The sequence below is a fragment of the Mustela erminea genome, chromosome 2, assembly GCF_009829155.1.
Source record: "Mustela erminea isolate mMusErm1 chromosome 2, mMusErm1.Pri, whole genome shotgun sequence".
Classification (NCBI taxonomy): domain Eukaryota; kingdom Metazoa; phylum Chordata; class Mammalia; order Carnivora; family Mustelidae; genus Mustela; species Mustela erminea.
The window spans coordinates 147595268-147609114 of NC_045615.1; the positions used below are offsets into that span (position 1 = coordinate 147595268).

Sequence of the window (13847 nt, forward strand, 5' to 3'; positions counted from 1 at the left end):
GATGTACATTAGTCATTAATATATTATATATTAAATTGTCATTTGTATATAATTTGCCTATGCTATGTATTAATTTGGTTAAATGTTTTTATTTAAATGAATGTACTTTCAGAAGTTTCATGAGGTCACCTGTGACTTTTGAACATTCTTCCTGAACTACGTCAGATAACAGCTATGTCACCCATTTTCCATCTTTCTACATGTAGCTCCTGACAGAGTTCCTTGCCGATAGTAGGCCCTTAATGAATGTTTATAAAATAAAGCAATACAATTAAAGACTTTAGTGACAAAAGTGTACTGAAACGAAGTAGTTAATTTTGTTGAAGGAATCATCTAACTTAATTGAAAAGGATAGCTAAGAAATTAGAAAAAATAATGTAATGGAGCAAACTAAGAATTATCTACTATGAGTAGTAGTAGACTTCTGTAGTTGTCGATGTTACTCAGTTGAGGTGATAGTCCTTATTTTGTTGAATTATGTGTAATTAGACTGCCCTTCTAGTATTAGTTACTTGGACTATCTTTTCCTGATGAAACTGAATTTGGATAAATAAATAAATAAATAAATAGGCATGTAAAATATATTTTGCCTAAAAGTTATCATACTTTTACTCCCTTTTGATGTAGATTACATCTTTATACCTATTGTTTTATAGTATAAAGCAAAATGCAAGTAATACTTTATTACCATTTATGCTGTTTTTAAAGTACTATCAGAAGTAAACACTTTGATATTTAATAACAGTTTTTATAATGTTAAAAATCAGGGGGAAAATGTTCTTGTACTAGTACAGTCACACATCTTGAAAGATCAGTTCGTTCTGTATTTATTCATATATATTTCTTTCAGTGGTATGGTTCGAATTTTTATTGTTATTGTTTAAAAAAAACAAACACATAAGAAGCAATAGTTACATGTAATGACATTGATGGCATTAAGCTTTACATTACAACGTAAAGTAAAGCCTTTGAGAATATCTTGATTTAAATTCTGTCCAAACTGCTTTATAGTTTATTTAGCTTTTGGGAGGTTTATTTAAACTTGCTGAGCCTTTCTGTCCCCTTTAAAATGGGTACAATAATGTGACACCTGGCTGGCTCAGTCAGTAGAATGTGACTCTTGACCTCAGAGTTGTGAGTTCAGGCCCCACACTGGGCGCAGAGCTTACTTAAAAATAAATAAAGGTATTAACTGTTCTTAAAAAATAACAATGAAATAAAATGGGTATAATAATGAAATACCCAACCATCAAATAAGTAAAGGAATATATATAGCCTTCGTTGATTTTTTTTTTTAAGAGAAATTAAGTAGTTGTTGGAAAGGGTGGTTTTGAAATGAAAGAAACATGAATACGGACATGCTGTTGAGGAAGAACCAGTGATAGATTAGAAGCACAGGGAAGGGAATGGTTGTTGTAACTGTGAACTGAGGAATTGTAGGGTGGAGATCGTAGAGATCCAGAACTGTGGTCAACCATTCCACTCTATTAAATTTCATGAAGGAGACTTTTCTACCAAGGTAAGAGAAGCTCGGTAGGAGGACTCTTTTCCACTGAGACAGGGTGAAATAAATAGGAAGTGTGATGTAGATTGTGTTGGAGGAACCAAGGCAGGGCAGTAAATTGAGGAATTTCTGCCTGCTGTCTTCTGTGAAGTAGGAAAGGGTGGTCATCTGCAGGATATAGGGACATGCTGAAGAGTGAAAATAAGAAAGAAATCTCAAGGAAATATTCCTTAAAACTTCCTAGAAGCTGAAGGACATTTCATTTTATGGAAAACATATTAACTATTTAGGAAGTACTTGTAAAGAAATCAGCAGGGCTTAATTGGTGAGGAAAGAAGAATTTAAGAAAGATAATAATGATTTTGAATATTAGGGAAAACACACAAAATCCGGCATCCTTTTTATCTAAAAAAATAAGGATCTTTTTATATGTATTTTTAAATGTTACGGGTGGTGTGAGAGTATTTATTTGAAGACATAAGCATCATTTATCTGGAAAATCTTTTTTTAGTACATGGGAAAGGGCATAAAAGTTAATGTTTTCCTGTTTTTGTTTTTTCCATTTTTGTAAAATGCTGAATAAAATGGGCCACCTTGTTCAGTTTATTGAGGAAAAAGCCCAGCATGCAAGGACTTTTGGAAGTCAATGTCTTTCTAAAACAATTCATTCTCTCATTTATCAAATATTTACTGCCTCTATGATACAGGTTCTTTCACACAAAGATCTCTCCTTTCTCTAAAATGTGTTTCCTTCTCCCCATATTCATTGCCACCATTTTTTTAAGCCACCATCAACTTCTGCAGAAACACTGCAGTGGTCTTGTAACGTCTTTCCTCATTATTGATTCTTGCCCCTACCTCCATCAGCTAGAGTGAGCTCTTAAACCACGTAAATCCCATCGAGCAACTCCCTTGGGTAAAATTCTTCAGTGGCTTCCTGTTACTCTCACACACAAGTTCAGACCTTCTACCCCACCCTACTAACCCTTCCAGGCCTAGTTGCTGTTTCTTTCCTTGGCCTCTTGTCAAGTCATTTGCCCCTCTGGCCATTCTAGATGGGCTCACTTGCTTCAGTTTTTTTCTTTCCTGTTTCTCTACTGACTTTGTTTTCCCAAACACTGTGCCTGGCTGGCTCCCAATTTACCCTAATCAATTTAATTATTATTTTAAAGATAATTTAATTATGTTTTAATTCAAAATTTGCTTCATGATTATTAAAATAAACACATTGTGTGTGTGTGTGTGTGTTAGTTTAGAACTTTCATTTTTCTGGCTCATTACTATATTAATGATATACTCCAGAACAAATAATAATAGAGTGAATTAGTATAGGTAACATGATTACCAAGGAAATGAGGTATGCCATTCTCAGATTCCCAAAAACGTAATTAAATTTTAAAAGCACAATTCTGTTTGCTCTTTCCTTACTTGTCTTTGTCTCTTTTTCATCAAAATACGTAATTTTATGTGGAAAAAAAAGTAATTCCACTCATTTAAATTTTCTGGTTGAGTTTCTGATGAGTTGAAATTAGAGCTTACAGTCATCATAACAAAAATCGAAACTAATTTTAAATATATACATATATGGATTAATAGGAATAAAGCAGTTATTGAATCAACTTATATTATTGCTGAGGTATTATGACATGCAAAACTTTAATTCTTGAGGTGCATTGAGAGCACTCTTGACTTACTTTCACCATGAAAGTATACTACTGCTTGCACAGTTATCAACTATTTATTCTATTACTGCTTTAATAGCATCACAGGTACTTAAAAGAGTGAAAAGTAATGATATAGGCTTTTAGGGCTAAGAAAGAAAATTGACGCCTATATGGAGAGACAGGGAGTCTGCTTAGGCTTCCCTTCCCTGTGTCTCTCCTTTAGCTTCTTTCCCATCCACAGAATTCTGCATCTGAACTTCTGATTTTGGTTTAGACATGTTTTCTGACTTTTGGTCTCTCCCTTTAACTTCGGTTTGGCACCAGGATGGGATGGCAAACGTATTGTAAGGTGGTTTAAAGAAAGATTTTTACTTTGCTTCATTCTGCCCAGTGCTCTAATTGCTAAGAGAAGGCGTAGCAGTAGAGAGGAGTGATGATTTCCGTTCCAGACACTTGGGTTTGAATTTCTGTTCCATCTAATAATTGTTACATTACCTTGTAAGTTTCATCATGGCTCTCAGTCTGTCTCCACGGAATTGGGGATAATTGTATCTACTTTATAGAGTTTTGAGATAATTAAATATATGTGCAATACATACATCACAAAATTTGTGCCCATAGAGGATGATTTGATTATTTTGAGCTACTATGTGAAAATACACTGCTGCCTTTAGTTCTTTGTGCTTCCCATGGTGAAATTTGCTCAATCTCATATCAAAATCCCATTAGAATTTGACTGGCTTTGTTTACCATGGGGTGTTGTTAAGAATATATAGATGTATATTTTTTTTTAATTTTTTTTTTAATTTTTTTTTCTTTTTTATAAATTAATTTTTTATTTTTTATAAACATATATTTTTATCCCCAGGGGTACAGGTCTGTGAATCACCAGGTTTACACACTTCACAGCACTCACCAAAGCACATACCCTCCCCAATGTCCATAATCCCACCCCCTTAAAAATATATATATATATGTATATGTAAATATATACATATTTAAGCCAAGCTTATTCTGTTATGAAAGAATTGGCTCTAGGAGGGAAATGCTCATTTAATTAATAAGTAATAAATTGTGTAGTTAGTTCTGAAGAAAAGAAAAAGAAGTCTGCTTAGTGAGTTTGGACACCTGCTATACATAAAGAAATCTAAAAAAGTTTAGGGATGAATAGAAAAATGCTGTACTTTACCAATATCCACAATAACTTACTCTGTTCTTAAAGGTAACTTTTATTTTGAGAACTATGTTTCTAGATATTGGTAGAAACAAGTCAAAATTACGATCAGTTTGATGTTACCTTATTACATTACTAGTATTACATTATTTATGGATTAAAGGTGGTAAGGTTCTGAAGATTGAAAGCAGAAGACCAAATTGAAATAAACTTGGAAAAATGCAGCAATATCACAAGAATATTTTAACCTTTAATTTTTGTCCTTTATATTAGTATATTAAGATGGATATATATCTGTATATGTAGCTCGGGAGAAAGGGCACAAGCAGGAGAGAACCTCCTTTTCAAATGGTATCATCTTTATACTCTAGTCAGAGCCGTATCCTATAAAGAGTTTGAACCTTTATGAGAATAGTTAATCTAGTTCTGAGTTGTACATAGTAAAAATATTGATCCACTTCAAAGTTTCTGGATGAGTTTTTAGGAAAATATACTTTCTCATTTTTCTCAAAATATTAGCTGGCACTATAAAAATTTTGAAATATTGATTTAAGTTTTTTAAATAGAAGGTCAATATAGGACAATAGTCCATGCAGACTTAAAAAAGAATAGCTTATATCTCCAAGCAATTGATTTCACTCATAGTTTACCTTTCACCACCAAAACTACTAAGTTCGAATTTAAATTTTACACATTTCTAATTATATTAAATATTTAGTGATGTTGTATTTAAAAACTGTCACCTCTCTTATAAAAAGAATACTGGGTCAACATATTATACTGAAGATGTGTTTTACTAAATCTTTCTTTATCTGATAAACTTCTTAATGCTCATATATACCAGAAACACTCTAGCAGTAGAAAGAGTAGAGCTAGTAACTGAAATAAAATAAAATAATGTTCGAGAAAAAAGAAATTTTTTTAAGATTTTATTTATTTGACAGAGAGATAGAGAGAGACCACAAGTAGGCAGAGCAGCAGGCAGAGAGAGAGGGGAAAGCTGGCTCCCAGCTGAGCAGAGAGCCTGATGCGGGGCTTGATCCCAGGGCCCTGAGACCATGACCTGAGCCGAAGGCAGAGGCTTAACCCACTGAGCCACCCAGGCGCCCCATGTTCGAGAAGTTTTTGAAAGGAATGTCATCTGTCTGTTATTTAATTTTTCCGTCTTCCTCTGTTTCCTTGGTCTATAGTTAAAGATCATTGGAATGTACAGTGACATTATCATAAATCATCCAGGTGTATTTGAAGACTAAACAATGCTGTTTGTAGTTCTGTGTGATGCTATAAGATCACTAGATTTGCTTCAGGCAATTTAAGGAAGCAGGTAGTAGGTAGTTCCTTACTGATTGACTTAATTTTAACAGTAAAAGCATTTAACAGTTACTTATTTGGAAAATTAATCTCAGCCACGGATTCACAACGATGTGCATTCTGCAAATGTTGTTGCCAGTCTCATTGTATCATGCATTTTAGGCTATACTCTGAAGTTTTCTGAAATGTAAAAATGTTGGCCCTTTTTTTTCAAAGGTTTTTCATTAAAATGCATTTAAATCCCCATATGATTTTCCAGGAGCCGGGAGTTTTATGCATCACTGTATTCGGCATAGTTTATACACTGGGAGCTGACATTTGAGAAAAACAGTTTGAAGCATGACTGTTATAGGCGCACTGGAACTGTTCTGCATTATACCTTGAGATTAAATAATAGTTTCACTTTTCCCTGATATAATTAGTTTTATATCAAATTTAGGAGAGTCCATTGCAGTACAGTCTTAAGGATGAGAAAGCCTTGAAAGACTATCTAATTCTTCTTGATAATAAAAACATAAAAATTAAGGGAAAAATAATTCTTCTTGATAATAAAAACATAAAAATTAACAGCTCCTTTGTTTTTTATGTATGACTCGGACTCACATTTCCTTTATATCCAATGTGTAATGTGCAGTCAGACTTTGAGAAAGCTTGGTAAGTGGAATTTATTTTTTTTATGAAACCAACATTTCTGAAGTCACTAGACTCATTCTTCCCTAAAAATGCTTAAGTGCAGGTTTTCAAGAGTGGTAGAAATCTGAGAACAATTATAAGTAAATAATATTTATGTTCCATAATATTCACATATTTAATTTTTAATATATGAACTTTGATTTGACCAATATGGTGGCCTAAATCAAGACACAAGAGACAAAAAAATCCAGAGGTATGTGGTTCCAGAGTTGGTTCAGTAGCTCCATGATATCCCTAAAGTCTTAAGTTCCATTTGTGCCTTTCACAAACAGCTGCCCCTTGGCCACTCCTTGAACCTAGGAGTGTGGCACTAGCTATAATCACAGGAAAGTCAATTAAAGGTAGATTATAGTTTAAATCCATGATGCTGGGTAAAATAAAAAGATCGAGAGTAAAAACATACAACAAGAAGACCAGTGGCTGTAACCCTGGGTTGCTTGAACTTTTAGACGTATTGGAAATGCAGAACCTACAAAATAGATTTAGAAAGAGCAGACAGTGAGATAGGAGGAAGGCTAGAGATCCTGGAAACTAGGTGAATCAAGCCTTTCAGTTTAGATGGGAACTAAACTTGACCACTGGGTTTTGTTTTATTGATTGGTTAATTTAAGGATGACAGAAATTATAACCTCTTCTTTTTAATCTGGTAAGATTGGAAAAGTAGTTGATGCTGGCAAGAGGGGAAGATTGGGTGTTTTCTTACATTTGAGTAGGCAAGGAAGGTTGGGATCTAGTATGCAAGTGAAGGTTGGTCTTATGTAAGAAGAGGTAGACAGAGGCACTTGGGTGGCTCAGCCATTAAGCGTCTGCCTTTCACTCAGGTCATGATCCCAGGGTCCTGGAATCAAGTCCTGCATTGAGCCCCACATGGGGCTCCCTGTTCAGGGGGAAGCCTGCTTCTTCCTCTCCCACTCCCCCTGCTTGTGTTCCCTCTCTCGTTGTGTCTCTCTCTATCGAATAAATAAACAAAATCTTTAAAAAAAAAAGGAATATAGAAAAAATTTTTCCTTTATATGATGAAATTATGACTGAGTCTGTCAATGTATTGACCAGCAGATGTTTTCTTTTAAAGTAATGGGATAAATTATCATGACTCATAAGTAGTGAGTATTCATTGTGGTTAGAAGCACTCATCTACCTGGAAAGAAAGTTATATAACTTTGAAAAATATAACATTATTATAAGATTATTTGAATCCTCCACTTCCCCCTTTATATATTAATATGAAGATTAATATATGATTATATATTTTATTTATTTATATTTACAAATATATACTTTATACATTGATGTATTAATATATAATTAATATAAGTATTTATATATATATACTAGTTATAAACTTAATATTCTATTTTTAAAATCTATCCATACCTACATGTATGTATAAGATTTACAGTATATATACTTTCTATAAAATGTAAATGTTCAAATACTTTATTAATAAGTTAGAATATTTCACATTTTATACATATTTGGTAAATTTTATGTGTAATTTCATGGATCTAAGAAGCAAAATAAATAAGTTATATAGTTTAGAGAAGAATTAATCATCAATAAAAATTACCTAAGCAACAAAATTCTTTTTCCTCTAAGTAATATCAAGGTGTGCATTTTGATAGCTTAGAAACAATCCTCTCTTTAGCTATTTCTTCCTGGAAATAAAATACAAAGCTATATATCATAAAATTTATTAAGCATACTTTATAAGAGAGCTGCGTGCTAATTTACCTCCTGGGATATAAGATGAACATTCTTATTTCTCAGAAATAACTGATTATGTATGCAGGAAAAAAGACTAAATTGAAATATACTAAAAAATGAATAATGGTCACCTTTTAGTGGCAAAATTATGTATAATTGAAAATGTTCTTTTTTGTGCACTCGTATGTTATTTTCAGACAGCACTTCTGACACAAGTTACATGTTTTTTTCCACACCCCCACCCATTCTCCAACACCAACTAAATGCCTAGCAATTAAATTCAATTTTGACACTAAGTCCTCTAGTTGGAATAAACTCTACAGTTTAAGGGCTCAGTTTCATAACCCTGCTTCCCACTCAGATGCCAACCGCAAGTGGGTTGCCCAGGCCACCCACAATTTCATCCGGTTGACTACAAATTCAGGGGTTCCTACAACCACCCCTCAAATTATGTGATTCACCAGAACAATTCACAGAACTCAGGGAAGTGCTTTCCTTAAAGTTGTAGCTTTCCTATAAAGGAAACAACTTGGGGAAAACCAAATGGCTGTAGTGCAGAGCTTCCATGGCTTCTCTGAGTTCTACCCTCTGCCCTTCAAAGGGTTCACCAGCCCAGAAGCTCCTTGAACGGCAGCATCCGTGAGGGTTTTAGGGGAGGTTTCATTTCAGAAGTGTGATTGATTAAATCATTGCCCAATAGCGATAGAACTTAATCTGTGGGCCCCTACCCCTTAGTGGGGGTGGACTTGTAGGTGAGAGTAGGGATAAAGGTTCCAACCCTGTAATCATGGCTTTTTCTCCAGACTTCTCCATTCTGCTCACCATCTCCCTTCCCTATTCCCTCTACCTGCTGGCATCATTCATTAGCATCCCAAAGACGCTGATATCACTCAAGAGATTTGAAGCGTTTCCAAAACTCGAAACTCGGCCACAGGAACAAAGAAAAAATATTTGCTTTTTGTTATGCCACAGCAGTCTTTTGAATTTTTGGAGTTAGTATGATGAATATTATAGTACCTTATAAAGAATTTTACTTGAAAGTGGCTTGCCCTATGTTACGTCCATAGACATATTAGTGACAGAACAGTCTAAGAATGTCATCTTTGAGAGTCATCCTATATTTCTAACCTCTGGAAAAGTTTCAAAAAATCAATTCTAATTTTCTATTATTAATATGCTACTGTGTATATAGATACAAAATGAAAATGTAATCAAATCTTATGAAAATGAGAACCTTTAATTACTGTAATTCATTTGTCTCCAAATTGTGAGGAAGAGCTCATTCTAGTGTTGTAAATTGTTTTACATATATCATTTAAAAATTAATGTGAGACTCTAGTTAAAATTTGGGGATAAAAAATTTTAAACCTATTCTGTTTTTTATTTTTTGTTCATTTAAAAATGTAATTGCTATTTATTTTCCTTGAATTTTAAACATCTGAATAAAGGTTAAAAACCAGTACATACATTCAGCAATATCTTGTTTAATTTTGTGTTGCAAAATTAACTCTTATGTATTATGGGTAAAACTAAAAACATGAGTTCATTCACTCTTAATATATTTATTTTAATGTAGTTTCAGATGATAAAAATTATACAAGGGATTGTACATTCCAAATGTAAATAAAAGCATTTGAATCACTTTTTGATCACTTCCAAGTAGATCTTTTTTTTTTTTCAATACATAAGCCAATTTTTGCCCAGTGATTATTTAAGTCATAATTCTTTGAGGTATTACATGGAAGATACAAATACTTCTAAAGGCTAAAGAAAGCACACAAGAAATCTCAATAGTATCATAATCTTAGGGCTTTTAAGAGTTTGCCTGATTACTGTTATCAGAACCAACTGGAAATACATTTTTTTCTAATAGAGATTTCTTTAAAATGACACAAATTATTTTAAATTATAATTTTATTTATATAGTGGTTATATACATGGATATAAATTTGTATGAAACTTGACCAAAACTTAACCTGATTTTGAAAATCTGTTGTGGGAAGCTGAGTAAATAGTATTAGGCTGAAAGACTTTTAGCCTTCAAATCTGAATCAACCCAAGTTTCAAAGGCTTCCTGGAAATGTTTATACGAAAATGTTGTGGGTAATATTAAGTTAAATACTGTATTGTATTTTGAGTCACATACTCTAAGTAAAAATTTAGTCATATATTCTGAAATAAAAGCCAGTACTCCCTGGTTCTGCTCCTAAATCCACTGTAATTGTTACACTTGGTTAAATAGCATTTTGAGACTTTATGTGTTGAGTCTATTTGAAATAATGTGCAAAATAATAAGAAAAATAGTTAATTTTTTGACATAATAAAATGTAAAATGGTAAACACAATTCTAAGTCCTTTTCATGGATCAATTAAATCTTTGCATTACACCTTCTAAGTTTCTAAGAAAGTAATTAATTCAGCTCAAGACCTCACAGTTAGTTAGTGCCAAAACTAGGATTTCAGCAGACCGTCTAACTTGAGGGTCCATTTCCTTAACCATACAGCCTTTGTCATACCACATTACACATCTATAAATAAATGGTGTTTAATTTTAAAAGAGATGATTTTCTTTTCAGTAAACATTTTTTGGGTTGAGTACGTACTCTTGAAACTTTAAATCTAGATATTGATTGGATTACATGATCACCAAGGGCCCCATCTTTAAAAACCTGTGATTTTCATATTATAAGCTATGAACTATAAAATCATGCTAGCAAAATGTACTTGTCAGAAGTTTTAATGGCACTGAAGTCTTGTCAGGACCAGGGATAGAGTTTTCATAGTTACTGGAATTTAAGGTGAATTTCTGAATAAAAGCACCCAAGAAGAATGTTGTTCTGGTAAAGGTGACTCAGAAAGTTTAGTCAACCAGGTAAATGTAATAACATTATGTCATAGAAATCAAGAATAGAAGGGAGTAGTCAACCACAGAATATTTCTGAGTGGTCAAGTATGATAAGAGGGAAAATAGTTAACAATGGATTTGTCAATGACAGAGGCACTGTGAAGTTATGGGGAAAGAATGCCTAAGTAGAGTAGCTTTTAAGAAAATGAGAAGTGAGGGGCACCTGGGTGGCTCAGTGGGTTAAGCCTCTGCCTTCAGCTCAGGTCATGATCTTAGGGTCCTGGGATCGAGCCCCTCGTTGGGCTCTCTGCTCAGCAGGGAGCCTGCTTCCCCCTCTCTCTCTGCCTGCCTCTCTGCCTACTTATGATCTCTCTCTCTGTGTCAAATAAGTAAATAAAATCTTATTAAAAAAAAAAGAAAGGAAAGAAAATGAGAAGTGGGCAAGTATGGATTACTAGTATAGAAAACTCTTGATGAATTTTTCAGTAAATGTTAACACAAGATTCTTGGAGAATCTCTGAGATCTAAGAAGAAGGTTTTTTTGTTTCTTAAAAGTAAAGAATACTAAAGGGTGTTTCCTGATGGAAATAAGCGAATAGAGAAGGAGACATTGATGAAGCACCAGAGAGAACAATAATGAACAGGAATACAGTTTTTGAGAAGTATCAGGATGAGCAGATACGTTGGCTTTGTGCGAACAAAGGCAATTCTTTCATTATAATAGGAGGGAAGAAATGTGTGTAGACTGTTGAAGATAGCTAATAGATTTGGTTTTGGAAAGATGAGAACATTTCTGTTGGTATTCTTGGTAGAGTTCTCCCAGGAGTGGATTCTAAGCCAAGGATTCATCCAAAGTAATTTATTAAGGAAGTGCTTTCAGAAGAGATCAGTAAGAAAGTAAGGCGAAGTGGTGTAGGTAAGAGGAAGAAGCATGCAAGGTTGTCATTTTGGGTGAAGACTGACTGACCCTGATCCCAAAAGGAGCTCTGGAGTGTAAGTTACACTTTGGAACTTTCCAACCTTGAGGCAAAGGAGCTAGGATTTTGTAACTTCACACCTGTTAGTAACTGACCACAGGCTTGCTGTGGGGTGAGAATGGAATGCAAACTCCCAGGCCCTGCTGGCTGTGTGGGTATAATATCTCTAGTGCCCAAGGACAATCATCTGTAGGTCACAGGGGGTAAGCCTTTAGCAGCTAAGCATGCAGCAGCTGAAGGATGAATTCAGGAGCTGTACAAGAGATTGCGAAGTCTGGACAGTGCCTCATGTATTTGCAACTGTCAGATTGCTTCTGTTTTTTCAAGGACACAGGTGACATTGTGCAGCTAAGAGGTTAGGATGAGAGGCGACGTTGAGGTTGAAGGACGGTGTGAACTATTCCTTTTGGTGAATGAAAAAGCATTTGTGCTAGGGAAGTATCCAGAAGTATCTGGAAGTATCGAGCTAGGGAAGAAGCTTGTCAGACATTGTTAAGTGTCATTAGAAATTTATTGTCGAGGCACCTGGGTGGCTCAGTCGGTTAAGCATCTCGCTCTTGCTTTTGGCTTAGGTCATGATCTCAGGGTCTTGAGATCAAACTCCAAGAAGGCCTTGGCTCTGGGCATTGAGCCTGCTTGAGATTCTCTCCCTCTGTCCCAAACCCCTCGATCCTACCCCACCCCCACCCCACACTTGCTCTCTTTTTCTAAAAAAGAATGAAAGAAGGCAAGAAAGATAGAAAGAAAGAAAGAAAGAAAGAAAGAAAGAAGGAAGGAAGGAAGGAAGGCTGGGGGGGGGAGAAAGAAAGGAAAAGAAAGAAATTTGTCACAAATTTAGCATGTCTTATGTAATCATGGTTATGGATTGGTTTTCGTTTGGTGTTCTGTTTTCCATTTTGTTTTTTCTAGCAATGCCCACCTATCAAGCGTTGGTTTTTGTTTGTTTATTTGTTTGTTTGTTTTGTTTTGTTAGAATCATTAAAGGTGAAAGGGGGTATAAGAAAATAGGAAGTCATAAGATCCTGGTTGGCAGCAGAGAAGAATGATCATGAATGGGGAAATGTATAGTAAAACTGTAAAGACAGAAAAATAGGAGGTCTGGAGTGATAGTAAACAGTTGATGGCAAGAACCTCAAAGAAGCTGGGGATTTTGACAGGAGAAATCATGGTCTGGCCATACCACTTCTACTGCCTGTGGGTTGTGAGAGAACCAATATTTAAGTTTGCGTGGAAAGTACTGCTAATGGGGAGAATTTCTTTTAAAGCATGAAGATGACAAGAAACACCCAGAGATGAAGTTTACTGAAGAGGAGGATTTGTGGTTATTTGACTGTGACTTTCAAGGGACAGGATATGGAATTTGGGGGGAGAAAGGGAAATGGTAGAAAGTTGGATTGAATTAAGAGATATAACCTCCCCCCCCCCCAAAGAAGTCAAAATGAACAGAAGGAATAAGCCTGTAACCATTTTTTTTGTTATACAAATTCACTACTTAATATCTTTTTGCCATCACTTACCATCTTAAGCAATATTGTCCCCTTGACGGGTGACAATACTACTTACACTTGCCCTAGATAAATTCTTATTCTCCCCAAATTCTAGAAAATACTGAGACACATTCCCAAATTCTAGAAAATACTGAGACAAATTCTAGAAAATACTGAAACACATATACTTAAATATATTCCAATTAATAAAAGGAGACTAAAATGCTCTATGATAAAATTTGCCACTGATTGGCAAATTACTCACCACGGGGGTTATACACAACACAGTTTGACTGAAAATCTTATCAATGTACTCTGAATGCATTTCAGTATCCCCTAATTCCACGGGTAAACCACTCATTCAAGTAAAGACAACAGTAAGGGAAGAAGATACCAACACTCTTTCAGACTTCAACTTTTTTCATCTTATTATTTTCCAGGAGTGCTTTCTTACAGGAGTGTTACTGTATTTTAAAACCTTTTTTCCC

At 34.5% G+C, this 13847-nt stretch overlaps 1 protein-coding gene across 21 annotated transcripts in view; it reads left to right on the forward strand.

Moving 5' to 3' along the window:
• The window catches only part of ADGRL3 (adhesion G protein-coupled receptor L3), an 827333-nt gene that overhangs the window by 733189 nt on the left and 80297 nt on the right, over nt 1–13847 (forward strand). The gene's annotated exons all lie outside the window — the stretch shown is intronic.